At 48.0% G+C, this 17,611-nt stretch overlaps 1 protein-coding gene across 3 annotated transcripts in view; it reads right to left on the minus strand.

Moving 5' to 3' along the window:
• NRF1 (nuclear respiratory factor 1) overlaps nt 1–16,480 on the minus strand; it is a 109,570-nt gene extending 93,090 nt beyond the window's left edge. For all 3 annotated transcript variants that reach the window (XM_075345359.1, XM_075345357.1, XM_075345360.1), the window contains exon 1: nt 16,390–16,480. The gene's annotated coding sequence lies outside the window, so the exon portion shown is untranslated. The remainder of the gene's footprint in view (nt 1–16,389) is intronic.
• Between the last annotated feature and the right edge of the window lie 1,131 nt (nt 16,481–17,611).

A 17,611-nucleotide genomic window follows, 5' to 3' on the forward strand; every position in this document is an offset into this window, starting at 1 on the left:
TTTGTGTAGGGCGCTGTACATGTTCTGGGTGTTGTCTGCGTGTGACGGTGTTGTATGTGTGTTGCGTATGTTGCGTTGTTTGTGGAGCACTGTGTGTCTGTAGCGTTGTGTGTGTGTGTGTTGCGCGGTTTGTGTGGGTGTGGTGTGTTTTGGGGGGGAGGTATGTTTTGTGCAATGTGTGTGTGTTGCGTGGTATGTGCGTATATTTATGTATGCCGCGGTGTTTGTATGTTGGGTGTTGTGTGTGTGCAGCTTTGTCTGTGTGTGTGGGTGTCTGTGTAGGGCGGTGTTTGTGGTTCCCAGTGTGTGTGTGTGTGGTGTGTTGTGTGTGTTGGGGGGAGGTGTGAACCTCCCATCGTGCTCCATCCGCCATGCTGCGCACCCCCCATCGTGCTCCATCCGCCATGCTGCGCACTCCCAAACGTGCTCCATCCGCCATGCTGCGGACCCCCCATCGTGCTCCATCCGCCATGCTGCGGACCCCCCATCGTGCTCCATCCGCCATGCTGCGCACCCGCCATCGTGCTCCATCCCCCATGCTGCACCAGCATCAGCCTCTCTCCTCCCATGCTGCACCAGCATCAGCCTCTCTCCTCCCAGCATCAGCCTCTCTCCTCCCAGCATCAGCCTCTCTCCTCCCAGCATCAGCCTCTCTCCTCCCAGCATCAGCCTCTCTCCTCCCAGCATCAGCCTCTCTCCTCCCAGCATCAGCCTCTCTCCTCCCAGCATCAGCCTCTCTCCTCCCAGCATCAGCCTCTCTCCTCCCAGCATCAGCCTCTCTCCTCCCAGCATCAGCCTCTCTCCTCCCAGCATCAGCCTCTCTCCTCCCAGCATCAGCCTCTCTCCTCCCAGCATCAGCCTCTCTCCTCCCAGCATCAGCCTCTCTCCTCCCAGCATCAGCCTCTCTCCTCCCAGCATCAGCCTCCCCCAGCACTCACAGATCCGATCGCATACACTCACACACACACTCACACATCAGAACACACTCACACACATCCGATCGCATACACACACACACACACACACTGACGATATCGCACATACGTGCTCACACTCACAACATCCGGAGATACCACATGCTTCTGGCAATGTGATCCTCCGGCAGGTCCTGGAAGCTCACAGCACAGTATCGCCGCCGAGAAGCAAGCGATATCCCAGGATGTTGTGAGTGTGTGGATGCGATGTGATGTGTGTGTGAGAGTGAGTGTGATCTGATGTGTGCGTGTGTATGTTCCGCCGCTAACTATGCTACCATGGTTACCAGCGTATCCCGTCCCCCGCTCGCACGGGAGCCCACACCAGCATACCGCGGCAGCCCCAGCAATGCGAGGGTATGTGTCGGCTGGGTTGGCGGCGTACAATACTCACCTGGGAGTCGTGGCTCCATGTCGGTTCGGGGAATGCGTGCGGTGGGCGGGGCCAGAGCGAGCGTAAATTGCGTGAGGGGGGCGGGGCGTGGCCGAGTTGCCAATGCGTGCAGGGTGCCGGGGCGAGAGGCCAATCCGTGTGGGGGGCAGAGTCTGGGCGAGCGGCCGGCCAATCCATGTACGGGCGAGGCCAGCGGCCAATCAGCTTTGTGTCACCGTAAGGACACAATTTTGGAGCCAGCCAGCCAGACAGACAGACAGACAGACAGACAGACAGACAGACAGACAGACAGACAGACAGACAGACAGACAGACAGACAGACAGAGGCAATTATATATATAGATGAGACAGTATATATCTTCTGACAGGAGGTTGTGTTAGGCTGCATTCACACACTTGTGGGATGTAGGGAGAGGCAGAAGCTTGGGAAGTGCTTTGGCACTCCCAGAGCACTTAAAGGGAACCTGTCGGGCGATGCAACGCCCAGGGGACTAGTGCCTCTGATCATTTACGTAGGGAACATGTAAGTAATAAAATGTATTTTTATACATTCACATTATACAATATTACAACACAGGGATGGGTAGGAAGGGGTTTCTAGGCCACACATCACCCTGTTTGTAAGTCAGAACGAATATGGGACCAGACAGGTTCCCTTTAAACATTAAATTGTATATGAATAGGGAGATTCCGGTCAGGAAGCATAAATTAACAAGTGGATGACATTATCTGTCTGAAAACAACATGAGCATATAAACATTTGAGGAGTGGGTAGGTTTGAACTGTTTGGTGACCAGCTTAGCAATCAGATAAGTGTTGAATGAAGCTGGTCAGGTACCTCTTCACAGCAGCTTATCTCTAGAGAGGACAAAACTATTAAATCCAAACTGCTTGATCCTTTACTCCCACAATGTGATGTGACAGGGGAGAGAAGGATCAAGTGTCTGAGGGATGTCAGGAGGTTTGGACAACTTAGGGCAAGTTCACACAGTGCGTTTTTCGCAGCGTTTTTGCGCAGTTTTCGGGTGCATTTTTGCTCAAAAAACTGCATGATTTTGCTTCCCCAGCAAAGTCTATGAGTTTTCATTTTTGCTGTCTGCACACAGCGTTTTTTTTCAGCTGCGTTTTTGTGGTGCCACAAAAACGCAGCATGTCAATTATTCCCGCGTTTTTCACTGCGCTTTTCATCCATTGAGTGCAATGGGATGTTGAAAGACGCAATGAGAAACGCAAATATGTGCGTTTTGGTGCGTTTCTAAGACCAAAAACGCAGCTATAAACGCAGGAGGTGGGTAGTAAAGTGACGTGTACAGGAAGAGGATTCCTTCTGTCAGTAAACACAGAAGCGTGAATCCTCCCGGTACTGTCACCGCTGCGTCCACCTCCCGTCCTGTGCATGTCAGCTGCCGTGCGGCGTCATGTACGGGCAGGAGGTGGAAGCGGCTGCGAAATCAAAAGTGAACAGTAGAAAAAAAAAAAAAAGAAGGTCATACTCACCTGTCTGCAGACTCCCGGTGCCATGTCCGCTCCCATCTCCTCCCGGTACCGCCGCTCCGGGTGTGTGCAGTCTCCCCGGGTACGTATACCTGCAGGATACAGGACCTGGCGATGCATCACCTGATGCAGTCACCTGACGCATCAGCTGATCGTAAGTCTCGGAGTGACGCCAGCGGCCGGCCGGTTTAACCTATCAGCGGATGCGTCAGGAGACTTCATCCCTGATTACCGGCAGCTCCTGCAGCGATCGGACGGGATCAGACACCGCTCCAGGAGCTGCCGGTAATCAGCACATAAGTGAGTATTTTTTTTTTTTTTGCACCGATGCATCTGCTGATTCTATAAACGGCTTTTATACAATCAGCTGCTGTGTGATGTGATTCAAGCACTTGATCCTGACACATCATCTGATAGCTTTGCCTTCCAGCAAACCGATCAGATGATATTGGATCCAGATTGGACGGCGCGGGACCCTTGACCCAGGATTACTGCGGAGGGGGGTTCTTGATTTCAATAAAGATGGAGTCACTAATTGTGGTGTGTTTTATTTCTAATAAAAATATTTTTCTGTGTGTTGTGTTTTTTTTTATCTTTACTAGAAATTCATGGTGGCCATGCCTAATATTGGCGTGACACCATGAATTTCGGGCTTAGGGCCAGCTGATAATATACAGCTAGCCCTAACCCCATTATTACCCAGTGAGCCACCCGGCATCAGGGAAGCTGGAAGAGTTGGATACAGCGCCAGAAGATGGCACTTCTATGAAAGCGCCATTTTCTGGGGTGGCTGCAAACTGCAATTCGCAGCGGGGGTGCCCAGAAAGCATGGGCACCCTGCACTGTGGATTCCAATCCCCAGCTGCCTAGTTGAACCTGGCTGGACACAAAAATTAGGCGAAGCTCACGGTTTTTTTTTTATTTCATGAAATTCATGAAATAATTAAAAAAAAAAAAAAAAAGGGCTTCTCCATATTTTTGGTTCCCAGCCGGGTACAAATAGGCAGCTGGGGGTTGGGGGCAGCCCGTACCTGCCTGCTGTAGCCGGCTAGCATACAAAAATATGGCGAAACCCACATTTTTTTTGTTTGGGAGGGCAAAGAAAACTTGCATACAGTCCTGGAAGGAGGATGCTGAGCCTTGTAGTTCTGCTCCCCCTGACTCTCCCTCCAGCATACAGTCCTGGATGGAGCATGCTGAGCCTTGTAGTTCTGCAGCTGCTGTCTGCTCTCCTGCATACACTAGTGGAGAATGAAGAACATATTGAAGAAGGAAATTACATCAGACCTTTTTTTTTTCACTGATAAAAAACGCATAAAGACGCAGTGAGCAAAAATGCAGCAAAAAACGCACCAAATCGCGCCAAAAACGCGTGCATTTTTTTGACGCGGGTGCATTTGTGCGGTTTTTGCCGCAAAAAACGCACAAAAACGCAGCGTCAAAAAAACGTAGTGTGTGAACCTAGCCTTATGGTGTTTACTACATCTTGCTGCTCACCACAACTAGGAGAATATGGATGAAAATGATGTAGAACAGAGCAGATTGTGACTTTGTCTGCATCATAATAGTCATTGGCCCCATCAGCACATATGAATAAATCCCATTTTGATGGGGTTCTGACCCAAAACCCGACTGAGCCATTGAATGTAGTGGGAAACATTATGTAAACGCAGCGTACGACAGTAGCTACTTTCAATAAGTGGCACTGCTAAAATCAATCTCAGAACTCAGAATACCTAATTTACATGAACCACTATTGGGAAACCTATGGAAAAAAAACAGGTGCACTGATAAATGCTGTTAATTCAGACATATTACAAAGGAAATCTCATCAATATGTCAGCTTTATAGCACCAGAATATTAAAAACATGAGCGGCACTATGAAAAACGGATGCAATATGCATCAAATATGGAAGCACTAGTATTTAATCACACTCTAGTGACTGCAGTTTTCTATCCACAAATGTATGAGTGTAACTCAATGTTTTTAAAAGATGTGCGCATTTCATCCATGTGAGTTACAAATTAATATGACTGCATACTGAAAGGAGAAAAAAAAATAAAAGACCCAGAAGGACTACTGATGAAAAATCTGCTCATGCGTAGGCAGTCTTATGGAGAGCACACTAAGCAGGCACTTAATTTTCACCGTACACTACACCAACATCATGGTAGCAGACTTTCATCATGAATAAACGATGCCTTGTTCCATTTGATGGCATTCTACAGAGGTATTATATGTGAAAAAATGCTTCAATAAGAGAACATCTCCTATTACAGTAATGAGGTTATAAGGCTGTTCATAGGTTTCTTGCAGCTTTTGAGCCTGATGCACCCAGGGGTGCCTAAGTATTAGCCAGCTTGTCAAGAGAAAGGCTGCTCTAGAATAAGGCCTTGGTCTGCTCTGACACAAGTATATTATGTTTCTGTGCATTAGCAGTATATTTAATATTAATGACGGAATCGGATACCAGCCTGCAAAATGATAAGAGCTTTTCCCAATATATTTTTGATCCAATGTTGATAAAAATGGAGGGTGTTCAGTCTAAGCAAAAGAATAAAAATCTGTATGAATATTAGTAATTGGGTGTTGAGCAGCATATCTAGGCTGGATTCACACATCTTGTGTCACTAAGCGCCCGCCCAATGAAAGCGGAGGGGCGGAGATGAGCGGGACGTAACATCCCGCCCACGTCCTTCCTTCCTTATTGCGGCCGGGACGCAGGTAAGGCTAGTTTCACACTTGCGTTGGACGGGATCCGTAGCATTGCGTTGTGTGACGCATGCAACGGATGCATTGCATATAGTGGCACAACGGATGCTACGGATCGTACAAAATAACGCAATCAGTTATAGGTTTTTTTCTTGACTTTACACATCTGAGCATGCGCAGTTGTGTAAAGACGGATGCGTTAATGGAATCCGTCAAATGCCGCATTCTAACGGAATCCGCCACCATAGGCGTCCATTATAAAAACAACGGACGCCAAACGGATTCCTGCAGGTTGCGTTTTTTTGACACTCCGCCAAGCGCAGAAAAACGCTACATGCAGCGTTCCATCCGCCCGACGCAGCGTCAAAACTACGCTGCGTCGTCCAGCGGATGCAACGCAGACACTTGCGTTACTGTGCGTCATCCATACAAGTCTATGGAGAATAGCGCAGTGCGTTAACGGACTGCGCTATTCTCCATAGTGACGGAATGCGCTGAACGCAAGTGTGAAACTAGCCTAAGGTGAGGTTCCTCGCTCCTGCGGTGTCACACATAGCGATGTGTGCTGCCGCAGGAACGACGAACAACATCGTAGCTGCAGCAGTAACGATAATCGAGAATAGGGAGGCAGGTCACCAATTAGCGATTTTGAACGTTTTTGCGACGATTCAAAATCGCTAATGGGTGTCACACGCAACGACATCGCTAATGCGGCCGGATGTGCGTCACAAATTCCGTGACCCCAACGAGATCGCTTTAGCGATGTCTTAGCGTGTAAAGCGGCCTTAACTGTATATGCCTACGAGGCTGTTAAGCTCAGATTGGGAATTGTGACTCCTAGACCGTGAAACACAGGTGTGATTTGGGCTTTATTCGGTTTTCTAGGTCCGAGAGGTTCCTATGCTAGTAGCTAGCCATTAATATGGGCTCAATGTAGAAAGCAAGACATTTTTACAAGTGAAAAATGCAAAAGTGCAATTTTTATTTTATTTTTTTAAATGAAGTGTCCTTTTGGTAAGTACACAGTGTTTTCGCTGACGATGTCTGGTATATAAACTTACAATGCATACATCTGACAGTGGTCAGTCTAGGTAGCTGCCATCCAATTCATAAGTAATGAAATGGAGTTGGTGTGCACACTGGAGTAAAAGTGCGGTACAGGCGAAAGGGGTCCAGAGTCCCTGTATCACCTAAATATATGTAATTGCCGCACACTCAGTAGAAAATGGCGGTGCTGTGAGGCTGAAACGGCAGAGGAAGGAGCGTGCCTGCTCCCTGGTGGGTGCTGGCCGTCGTCCTCTCAGTGCAGGCTTTTTATTATGCCATTTTAAGTACTGAATACTGACATTCTCTAACCTGAGGGTCTCCAATCACAATTACTTCATACTACAGGCCCTACTAGCATACCCCTAAGCTCAGACGCGCTTCTTCTTTCACCAGGCTCCATCCTACTGGCTGCAGATCTCTTGCCCTGCACAGCCTCCTATGCCCGTGAGGCTATAACTTCAGGTCAGGAAGCCGTTGGCAAGTCCAGGCATTGCAGTCCGTATGAACACGATATCTGAATTCAGCCTAAAAGCCGCTTTACACGCTGCGATCGCTGCCCGTGGCGCACAACATCGCTAGGACCCGTCACACTACTTACCTGCCTAGCGACGTCGCTGTGACCGGCAAACCGCCTCATTTCTAAGGGGCGGTTCGTTTGGCGTCACCGCGACGTCACTAAGTGGCCGCCCAATCGAAGCAGAGGGGCGGGACAAACATCCCGCCCACCTCCTTTCCTAATTGCGGGCGGCCGCAGGTAAGGTGAGGTTCCTCGTTCCTGCGGTATCACACATAGCGATGTGTGCTGCCGCAGGAACGACGAACAACCTACGTCCTGCAACGACATTTGGGAATGGAGGAGCGTGTCAACGAGCAACGATAAGGTGAGTATTTTTGCTTGTTAGCGGTCGCTCGTACGTTTCACACGCAACAACGACGCAAACGAGGCCGGATGTTTGTCACGAATTCCGTGACCACAACGACATCGCGTTAGCGATGTCATTGCGTGTAAAGCGGCCTTAAGGCTACTTTGACACTTCAGTCGTTTTCCATCAGTCACAATCCGTTGTGTTGAGAAATACGGTATAGTTTTTTTTCCCCATAGACTTGTATTAACGACGGATTGCGACTGATGGCCCTGCGCTGCACCCGCCACGTGACGGATCAGTTGTGCAATGACTGACCATCGGGAGGAAGGAACGGACAATGTAACGTTTTTAGAGCATCAAAAAAACTGCGCAGGATTCCGTCAAAATCCATCAAGAAGTATAATGGTTTTCAATGGTGCTGGATTCCGCATGTTCTACTGAGCATGCCCATTATGTTCACAATCACATTGCAAGGCTGCAGACTGGCTTGATAGGAATAATCCACACACAATTTTAGCTATCAAAACATTTATTCTGCCCCTTTCTCTACAAACTGTCACAGATGGCCTGTGAAAACACAGTAATAGGTAACCAAAATGTCTGACACTCCCATTGGGCTGTCCCCAAAAAAAAATTTAAAAAAAAAAATGGATCATGACGGATCTGTCATAAAACGGACGCACAACGGATGTAATGGACGCGACAGGTCAGTTATTTCACAGGATTCCTGTGAAATAATACATCCGTTGAGTCCGTTGACAGCTAAAAAATGACGGATCCATCGTTCAGTGGCAACGACTGACCTGACAAATTTGAAATGACTGAAGTGTTAAAGTAGCCTAAGGGTACTTTCACACTTGCGTTCTTTTCCTTCCGTTACAATCCGCCCTTTTGGAAAACAGCGGAATCCGTTAACGGATTCTGCTGTTTCCCATAGACTTGTATGGTTGACGGATTGTACCAAAAGGACCTGCGTTGTTTCCGCCCAGCGACGCTCCGTTGCTTCCGCCCAGCGGGAGGAACGCAGCATGTAACGTTGTTTTGAGCAGCGGAATCCTCTGGATTTCACTGCGCATGCTCTTTTTTTTTTTTAAATCAAACTTTATTTTGGCTCGCAGTGGCCGAACGTTCAGCTGAGCGCCCACCCGCCCACATGCCCGGGCGCCGGCAAGTGACAGCGCCCGCCCGCCGCATGCCCGGCAAGTGACAGCGCTCAGCTAAGCGCCCGCCGGCATGCCCGGGCGCCGGCAAGTGACAGCGCTCAGCTGATCACCCAGCGGCCGGCTGCAGGGAGCGCTCAGCTGATCACCCGGCGGCCGGCTGCAGGGAGCGCTCAGCTGATCACCCGGCGGCCGGCTGCAGGGAGCGCTCAGCTGATCACCCGGCGGCCGGCTGCAGGGAGCGCTCAGCTGATCACCCGGCGGCCGGCTGCAGGGAGCGCTCAGCTGATCACCCGGCGGCCGGCTGCAGGGAGCGCTCAGCTGATCACCCGGCGGCCGGCTGCAGGGAGCGCTCAGCTGATCACCCGGCGGCCGGCTGCAGGGAGCGCTCAGCTGATCACCCGGCGGCCGGCTGCAGGGAGCGCTCAGCTGATCACCCGGCGGCCGGCTGCAGGGAGCGCTCAGCTGATCACCCGGCGGCCGGCTGCAGGGAGCGCTCAGCTGATCACCCGGCGGCCGGCTGCAGGGAGCGCTCAGCTGATCACCCGGCGGCCGGCTGCAGGGAGCGCTCAGCTGATCACCCGGCGGCCGGCTGCAGGGAGCGCTCAGCTGATCACCCGGCGGCCGGCTGCAGGGAGCGCTCAGCTGATCACCCGGCGGCCGGCTGCAGGGAGCGCTCAGCTGATCGTTCACAATAGTCTGCCGCTGGTAAAACTGTAAAAAAAAAAAAAAAAAAAAAACAAAACAAAACGAATTGCGTTGTTTTGCAGCATCCGTTGTGCCACTATATACAACACATCCGTTGCATCCGTTACACAACGCAATGCAACGGATACCGTTCAACGCAAGTGTGAAACTAGCCTAAGCCTGAAATCTCATGTAGGGTGTGGAAAACAGCACAGATCGGAGCAGTTTGCCATGACTGAAGTGGGAAGCATTTTCATTCATGGAAACGCCGAGAACTTTTTTTTCTGCATAATGGCAGGTATTTTTGCAGTAGTAATTTGCAAAAGGTGGGCTATGTTATCCTGCAAGTTGATGATCTATCCTTGAAAGTAAATGCATGAGGAAAAAAAAAAAACCAAAAAACATCAAGTGTAAAAACCACTTGCCATGAGTTAAATTAATTTGGGATGCCCAGACAACATTGCCATAGCAGTCCCAAATGGTAGGTTAAGTGGAATGTTCCTACTAGGTAGTGTTTACTACCTACCAAAAGTCATCCGAGAAAAGAGTAATGGCTGCCAAAGGCACAATGATACAAGTGTAAAAGAGCTCTTCTGGCGCCATCCAACAAAAGAACAACTGTAGCACTAATTACTAGAAACGTTTAAGGGTACTTTCACACTTGCGTTTTTTTTCTTCCGTCACAATCCGCCCTTTTGGAAAACAGCGGCGTTTCCCATAGACTTGAATGGATGACGGATTGTGCCAAAAGTACGTAACTTTTTTTGAGCAGCGGAATCCTTAGGATTTCACTGCGCATGCTCTCTCTGGCTCCCTGCACCCGTAACAAGGGTACACATCGGGTAACCAAGCAAAGTGCTTTGCCTAGTTACCCTGGCTACGCGTGCAAGGAGCCAGTGCTAAGCGGTGTACGCTGGTGACCAAGGTAAATATCGGGTAACTTGCTTAGTTACCCGATATTTACCCTGGCTACGTGTGCAGGGAGCCCGAAACTCCCCCGCTTGGCTCCGCCCCCTCCCGCACTCCGCATGTATGTACACACACACGCGCGCTCCACCCACCCCGCCCCCTGCACGCATTCTCGGCGGCCGAACGATCAGCTGATCACCCGGCGACCGGCTGCTGTGAGCGATCAGCTGAGAGGCCAGCAGCCGGGTGATCAGCTGATCGTTCACAATAGTCTGCCGCCGGTAACTGTGTAATAAAAAAAAAAAAAAAAAAAAAAAAAAGGCTGATTCCATTGTTTTGTACGATCCGTTGCATCCGTTGTGCCACTTTATGCAATGCATCCGTTGCATCCGTCACACGACGCAATGCAAAGGATGTCATTCAACGCAAGTGTGAAACTAGCCTAAGCTGGCTAAAACAGAATGAACATAGATAGTTTAAGATGCAGACCAGTCATGGTACCATTGTCCACCACAGAAAATATCTACGATAGGGACAAGATTATCCAACCTACACAATGGAAGAATGTGCTCTGCTCTGAAAATTCATGTTATCTTATATTTACATCATGAGGATGGCAGGGAAACTATGCTTTACTTGATTGGGAAAGAGGGGTCACAAAGGGAAGAAGAGACAGCAGAGGCAGTGCAAATCTCTGTGTACTGTCCTGACACTCATGTAGACAAATCTACACATCAAGCAGACCAAGCAGCAATGATATCCCATAATGGCAGGGACCTCAGCAGGATAATTCAAGTAAAATCAAAATAAAAAGGAACCAGTCAACAGGATTTTACTGATCAAACGAGCAGTAGTAAAACCATCCCAACAGGTTTCCTTTAATGTCCTGTCCTCCAAATTAGGCCATGCATGAATGTTGTGTTTTGGTCGCGTTTTAAACTGCACTGTCAATGACAAACTGCAAGCTTTGGTTTCCCCAGCAAAGTCTATAAGAAATCAGAATTTCCATCCGCACGTTGCAGTTTTTTGGCAGCGTTTTATATGTCAAATGTTTGTCAAAATCTTTGACAAAAAAAAAAAAAAAAAGCAGCAAATTAATTCTTATTGTGTGTTTGGTCATGTTTTGTCACCCATAGAACTCAATGAGGGGATGAAAAATGGATGGCAAAACGCATGGTAACAACATGGGTTACATTTTCTATGTGATGTACCTGCGTTCTTGTCACAAAAAACGATGGTCACCCACTTTATTCCAAGATAAAAACACTGCAAGAGTGAAATTCTCTCTGCTTCATACTCACCGATCACAGACATGGCAGTCACACTGCTCCTCAGCCTCATTCTTCTCTACCCGCTCATTAGCCTCATTACATATTCACTGCAGCCGCTCATTAGGCTCATACATATTCACTGCTTCCCCTGTCTGTGATTGGTTGCTGTCAGACGCACCCCCAAGCTGAGTGACAGCTGTCTGACTGCAACCAATCCCAGCCGCACTCATTTCATGTATAAGAAAAAATTCCAGCAACAAGTCCATGGAAAAATCTTCATTAAAAATTCATGTTTATTTATCAAACTTGTAAAAACAGTCCATGTTAAATTGCCCCAACAGAGGACACGTTTCGAACGACCAAGTTCTTAATCCGTCTCTAACTCTTCTGAGAAAAAAATGGACTCATTAAAAAGGGCTGAAACCCTAACATGAACCTCATTAACCAGTAGAAAGGGTTAGGAGGTGCAGCAAAGAAGTTCTCCTATTAACCCTACATATTCAAAGTCCCAGAGAAGACCAAACACAGTCTCCTATAGCACTAATTCCCATATGTGCACATTCTGGTTTGTTTTTAAATATTTTTATTTCTATTTAAATTTTTATTTTATTTATTTTTCATTCTATCATTATATCATATATCCCCCTATCACTATTTCCCAATCAGAAGCAAATTCAAAGGAAGAAGAGAAAAAACAGGAAATCCCCCTCTAATAGAATTTATTTCCCTAGGAATTATTTTCTATGATGTTTTTTCATAAATTTTTTACAAACTTCCAATAGAGTCCACTCTTTTCTCAATCAGAAAAAATACAACGGAATATATTACACATCTCATTCCTATCCGGTCCCATATTCACAATGATGCAAAAAAAAACAAAATTATAAAAATTTACAACAAATACAAAAAAACCCAAAAAATTACAAAAAAAAAAATAAAAAAATTTGGTCTTCTCTGGGACTTTGAATATGTAGGGTTAATAGGAGAACTTCTTTGCTGCACCTCCTAACCCTTTCTACTGGTTAATGAGGTTCATGTTAGGGTTTCAGCCCTTTTTAATGAGTCCATTTTTTTCTCAGAAGAGTTAGAGACGGATTAAGTACTTGGTCGTTCGAAACGCGTCCTCTGTTGGGGCAATTTAACATGGACTGTTTTTACAAGTTTGATAAATAAACATGAATTTTTAATGAAGATTTTTCCATGGACTTGTTGCTGGAATTTTTTCTTATACATGAAATGAGTTCTGCTACCTTCCGTTCCGTGCACGGTCCTGGATAAGCGGTCTCTGGCAAATAGCAGGTGAGCTGGACAAAGTGAAATTGTGTTTGCAATCCCAGCCGCAGTCTGAGACGCACATGGCCGGCACACACACACACGAATTGTATCATACCCCTTTGGGGTTTTCCTCCACATCAATCTACACCTGTAGTCTGCATCAGGCTGCCAGCCTAAATAAACCTAAGTTTACATGTTATAGGCCCTAAGGATTCTGTACTGATCATTTATTGCAACACTGGGCTTTTACCCCATTAACATTGACTCTGACATACAGGCCACAGTAATATTTATAACTGGCTATTCCTTAACGTGTGAATTGAGTATATCAATATTCATTACTCCTGAACACATGTTGGATACCATTGATTCATGCCATTAAGAAACACATAGGATCCAGTGACCATATGTGTGCCATATATCTGTTGCTGTCAGAAATACTTGACACCATAGTCCGGTCAGATGAAGACCGAGCAGGTCGAAACGTCATGACTTGTATGGACTAAATTCTTTTTCAATTTACACCAAATAAAAAAAATATTTTTGTGACTGCTAGGACTTTGTCTTTTCTTCATAATTTGGGGTACTGTGTCGGAGTTCTCCCATTATTAAAAATATCAGCCAACAGCCACCCGGAATTGCCGCATCCATTTGATGTGACAATCCCGGGTGCTTCGGGCGACATTTCTTTGAAGCCCAGACCGCGGACAGACTGGGACACAAGCCGCAACAGCCTGCTCCACCACACAACCACCGCAGCTTCCACTGCCACCACTGACCCACCACCGACCCAACGCTACCACACCCTTTGCCTCCTGTGACCCCTGCTCCACCACCGCTGCCGCCCCCCTCAGGTAAGATGGACCCCACTTTTTTTTCCCCCTCTCTAAATTTGGGGTGAGTCTTATAATCCGGTGAGTCTTATAAAAAGAAAAACACGGTAAATTCAAAATACAGCTGGCCAAGCTAGCCATCACTATCTATAGAGCTATTCTGTTCATTCTTTCTATCCATTCTAGCTATCAATTATCCTATCATTTTGTTACCTTTAAAAAATGCATTAACAAAAACGCGGTAAAAAGCATGTGTTCTTTCATGCGTTTTTTGGGCCACAAGTTGCGTTGTCTGTGACCACAGGAAAAAAGATGCACTCAAGATGTACTAAGATACAGCGTGCAAATAGAGACTCCACGTGCCTAGGAAACCTTTCTTTTTGACTGGAAAACCACTTGAAGGCAATGCCCTCTTCATTTTGGTGTATCCTGGATCTCCTCCATGAGTATTTCCCAGAGCTGCACCAAAAGCATATTGTTCAGACAACCAATACCCTACTCTGTACTGTTGACGGGAAAGAACCCAAGAACGATATAGTGGGTCTCTCTTTTTAGTAGGTTTTGATGTACATATTTTGTTTGATGAAACAATTCTGATGCAAGGTACAAATATGGTAGAAACACTGTATGGTAGATATTTCTCTTAAAACTAGTATTAGAGAGGGCTACAAAAATAGCCAGGAGATGCTCATCCATGTGAAAAATGAACCCTGGTGACCCCACATTCTTGGAATTAGTAAGGTCTCAGCCCATAGACACTCCCCTATCTGATTGATGCAGCATGAGTGTTATCACTTGATAGAAGACTAGAGAAAGAACGCAAATAGGGTCTTACCAGATTAAAAATAGTGCTGTATACGAAATAACACTCACCTTGCAAGGTTGTGAGAGTCACAACCCTCTATAAAGGCTTAAAAGATGATGGCGGCTGCTGCAGCCCCAAGTGGATTAAATATTCTGTGCTGGAGAGGAGAAGCGGGGTTATCGCCGAGCTACCGCCAATGAGAGATTGTTGATAAATAATTAGTTTATTCCATAGGTCAACACTTTTCACGGATCCAGTCCCCTTCTTCAGGACCAAGAAATAATCAAATTTTTGATTCTTGCTTGGTCCTGAAGAAGGGGACTGGATCCCTGAAACGCATTGACCTATGGAATAAAATAATTTATTATTAATCAACAATCTTTCTCATTGGCGGTAGCTCGGCGTTAACCCCGCTTCTCTCCAGCAGCGACTATCATTTGATAGAATGTAATTATCAGGATAGGCTATGTTTATACATAAAGATTTCTCTTACAACCTCCCCATGTCGTACACAATTTTTTTCAACTGAGCCTTTCCAGGTTGTCTATGGGGAGATTCAGAGGCACTTATACACATTAGCTGGCTGGTAAACCTTCCCAAACTAAGGATGGAGCTAGGCGATTACTTCAGAAGCGACACGGGTCAAGCAGTCCAGAATTGCTGTGTGCCACTGCTAATTTGCAGCGTAATGAAGATGAATGGGGTCACATAGCTCCTATGGTATCAAGACACGACAAGCAAGTGGTAAAGTTAGATCTAGCTGGATTTTGTGTGACTTGCTTGCTGCAATGTGATCCCATTCATCTGCATTACATTGTAAAGTAGTAGCAGATCTTTAGCCATGCGGCCTCCATTGCTGCCCCAGTTGCCTTTCACAGTGTGTGCAGGAGGAGGAGAACATGATGGGGGTAGTCACACATTCAAAACGTTTCCCCTATATATAAAATAGGTGTGAAGTTACTAATCCCTGTGGCTCCACCGGACAGGGATCCTACAATCCAGTGTTTAAATGGATCAGTGGTTGATGGTGCGCACCGTCACTGCAGCCTAAGCCCCTGGAACTGATATAATGGAGTACAGCGCTCTGCTACCTTTGTCAGTCCCATACACAATGACCTGGAGTGCTAGCATGGACGTAACCACCACTCCATTAAAATGTGCTACACAGGCATCCAAATGGCCATTGATCAGTAAACGTTTACCAGTCGGCGGTCGCATTGTGCCGCCGGTTACGCCGTGTAAACAATCCTTTGAGCTTTCTATGAAGCACCCATTAGTCTGGTATAGGGAAGTTACATTGTGAGCTGGAACAGAAGTGATCTATGATAATATCTGAGCTGATGCTGGCACAACCTGCAAATGTAGCCGACATACTGACTCCAGTGTATAGACAGACATCAGTACAGTCCATACACAGTCCTCAGTGCTGCCCAATTAGTGGGCACTGGTTTATGACGATGGGGCAGATTTCCAGTGGACAGGGCCGATCATTTATTGATGATCACAGTCCAGTGAATGGACCACTAGCCCAGGCAGGAGAGATGCCACCCACAGAATAGCAGGACTGAGATACAGCAGGATGGCTGCAGACCCCGCACAGGACGATGCCCATGTGGAGAGCACTGGCAGACCTGCTATAGGGTTAATGCGCTGTGCCTCCATTCACACAATGCGGCAGCGCCCGTGCACAGCACACACCGGCCTCGTGAGCTGCAGCCCAGGCCTCCTCACATCCACCCCCGATAAATGCCCGCATCCACAGGGGCCTAGTCAGGCCTGCAGCCTCCTGCCCGCCTTTTCCCAGCTCACTAGCCGTGTCCCAGCACCCAACTTCCCGCAGTTATCCCCGGCCAGCGCAGTGCGGGGCGGAGCTGCCGGCTGAGCCCCGGAGCCCGAGCTCCGTGTTGCGGCTGCGCCAGCAGGGCTGAGATAGCTGGAGATTGCGCGGTAGGGCACTCACCTCAGAGCGGCTGCGCTACAGCGAGCCTGCGCCGTGACACTCAAGCGAGGACCTCTCTGAGCTGCAATGGCTGCGGGAGCCCACGCTACACACGGCCAGAGCTGGGGCTGCGTCACTGGCGTCATGACGTCACGGCTCAGCACAGTACGTCGCGGCCTGTTCACACCGCCATGAAGAGAAGGTCACGGCCTGCAGCTATGAATTCCTTCAGGGGATTGGGCTCTGGTCACACTGTAATCTAGGCGTTTTTTAATGTTAAGGAAAAAGTAAAATAATTGCAAAAGAAAAATTAAAATCTGCATTGGTCCAGTTACCACCTGGCAGATGACACTGCAGTCTGCTCCATCAGTAAACATACGATGAGGCCACTATTATTACACAACCCACAAACACTGGAATTAAAGGGGTTGGCCACTGTCTCTTGTTAGTGCAGGAGGAGGAGCCTGTGACCAGACCTGACCACCAGCCTCCTCCAATAGAATAGCAGCTTTCATATGTGAAGTGTGCTACTATTAGACATTTTATTGGAGGTCACATGACCCTCCAACAGCTGCCATTGTAGAGGCAGTGTATGAGGAACGAGCACTGACAAGACAAAGTAGCCCGCCCCTTTAAGAAATGCAATCTCCCTACACCAACGCCATCGCCTCTGCACACCCATAAATGTGGACATGGGCAGGGCCGTATTTACCATTAGGCACCCGTGGTCCGGTGCCTAGGGCGGCAGATTGTGAGGGGCGGCACCTTCTGGCAGCAAAAAAAAAAAAATTTATTTTTTTTTTACATTTTTTTTTGTGGCCGCCGAGCACAGGAAGCTGATTGACCCCGGAACTGCCGGCGCCTGCACTTCCGGGGTCACAGGCGCGCGCCAATCAGCTCCTTCCTCTGTGCTGCGTCCACTGCTGTGTGGACGTCACATGCAGAGCTCACAGCAGGACACCGCGGAGGACGTGATGGAAGCCGGTGTCAGAAGAGGATACTCACGTGAGCCAGGAAGATGGCGGCGGGCACTGGAGCAGGTAAGTGGATTCATAAGGAGCGTGGGAGTGTCTCTAATGCAGACCGGAGATCTGCGCATGCGGGGGGGGAGGCGGCAAAGGCAGATACTGGAGGGAGGCAGAGGCTGAGACTGGGGGGAGGCTGGAGGGAGGCAGAGGCTGAGACTGGGGGGAGGCTGGAGGGAGGCAGAGGCTGAGACTGGAGGGAGGCAGTGGCTGAGACT

Source organism: Anomaloglossus baeobatrachus, chromosome 4, assembly GCF_048569485.1.
Source record: "Anomaloglossus baeobatrachus isolate aAnoBae1 chromosome 4, aAnoBae1.hap1, whole genome shotgun sequence".
In the NCBI taxonomy this organism is placed as follows: domain Eukaryota; kingdom Metazoa; phylum Chordata; class Amphibia; order Anura; family Aromobatidae; genus Anomaloglossus; species Anomaloglossus baeobatrachus.